Source organism: Atheta coriaria, unplaced genomic scaffold (genome assembly GCF_025399875.1).
Source record: "Atheta coriaria isolate IRGN ID8LTWV9N9 unplaced genomic scaffold, Caltech_Dcor_3.1 scaffold1947_size1494, whole genome shotgun sequence".
NCBI lineage: Eukaryota > Metazoa > Arthropoda > Insecta > Coleoptera > Staphylinidae > Dalotia > Dalotia coriaria.
The window spans coordinates 1-1,494 of NW_027050184.1; the positions used below are offsets into that span (position 1 = coordinate 1).

General features: G+C 36.5%; 1 long non-coding RNA gene across 1 annotated transcript; it reads right to left on the bottom strand.

Annotated features, from left to right (window-relative positions):
* Positions 1-7: 7 nt before the first annotated feature.
* LOC135803093 (uncharacterized) lies at positions 8-640 on the bottom strand. Its single transcript, XR_010550715.1, has 2 exons — positions 423-640; positions 8-363 (listed from the first exon to the last, which is right to left on the bottom strand). It is a non-coding gene; the product is annotated as an uncharacterized lncRNA (long non-coding RNA).
* Between the last annotated feature and the right edge of the window lie 854 nt (positions 641-1,494).

Genomic DNA, 1,494 nt, shown 5'->3' on the forward strand with positions numbered 1-1,494 from the left:
CCGCCGAATAGCGCGCCGCTCGCCATGCCTACGCAGAAACCGAGTATGAAGCCCATCTTCATCTTGTCGAAGCATGATGGGCCTTGCTGTTGGTATACTCCACCCGGCATCGGCATTTTCGATGTGGCTGTATTTACAAGCACGGTATTAAAAACTAAATTTAACGCATGCGACCATTGACCTTTGTTGAGGTCGCAGATGACAGCGTGTCGGTAATGGCGGCGTTTGTCATTTGACAGATATTTAATCATGGTGGGGATATATAACAATTTCAAATAGAATTCTATTCGCTTCTATTGAAGATAAAAGATCCTTCCGAAACAAGGTCGTTTCCAGAGGTCCAAATCTTTTTTTGTTCCAATCCTTTAGACACACATGTTTATTAATTCTTTGTTTAAGATATTTGTTTATATTTTACTCACCAGCGCCATAAATAGTTCGGTATAGATTTAAGTCGTCGTCGGCGTTTTCAACCGTGGTCAATTCCATGCCGACAAGATGGCAGAATTGCATTGCTTCAAACCATGTCTTTTCTTCTAAAGAAATTACAATGTAATTCTTGCCTTTTGTGTTTGCGGTCGGTTTAGCGTATACCGATGCAAGTAGAACACTCGCGAAAATAGTTAATTGAAGTAGATTCATTTTGGTGTCAATTATTTTGAACTGATACAAAAAAAAAATCAAACGCAGCTTATATACTCTCAGTTTATACGTGAAAAACACTGTGAAGAGTGTTGTAAATTACTGGATGTAATTAACAACACCAAATTTATCTCAAAACACTCGAAATAAGTTGAAGTACCGATAGAATAAGAACAGGCGGATGAAACTGCTATTTTGGTACTTGAAATGTACTTTAACTGTGTCATCATTCATTAATTTGAGTGTAATCATTCATAAACTCGTGTAAACAAAATTTCTTTAAAAAAAAAACGAAATTTTAGGCATTTTCTTTTAATACTTTTGTAAAAATTTAAGTTAATTGCGTTATTTATTAAAAATTTGACAAGTTTTATGTGTTTTTTGCTTTAAAACACGAATTAAAACATGAAAATCACTATTTTGCTCCAAAAACTTGAAATTCTATTGATTTCATCTTCATATCTTGTAAAAATTAAGATTAATTGCGTTAATTATTAAAAATTCTGCGTTTTTCTGTGTTTTTTCGCTTTAATTATCGTAAAACCTAATATTTTTCTATTTTCTAGGAGCAACAATGTTCCAGTACTACATAAAAATCGTCCCCACCGCATACGTGAACAAAAACAACTCTATCATGCACTCGAATCAATTCTCAGTTACAAAACACAAAAAAGTCGTCTCTGTGATGAGCGGCGAGTCGGGAATGCCAGGCGCATTCTTCCAATACGAACTGTCGCCTCTAATGGTCAAGTACACCGAACGCGAGCGCTCCTTTGGCCATTTCATCACGAATGTCGTCGCGATCATCGGCGGCATCTACTCAGTCGCCAGCCTAATCGACGCAGTCATCTA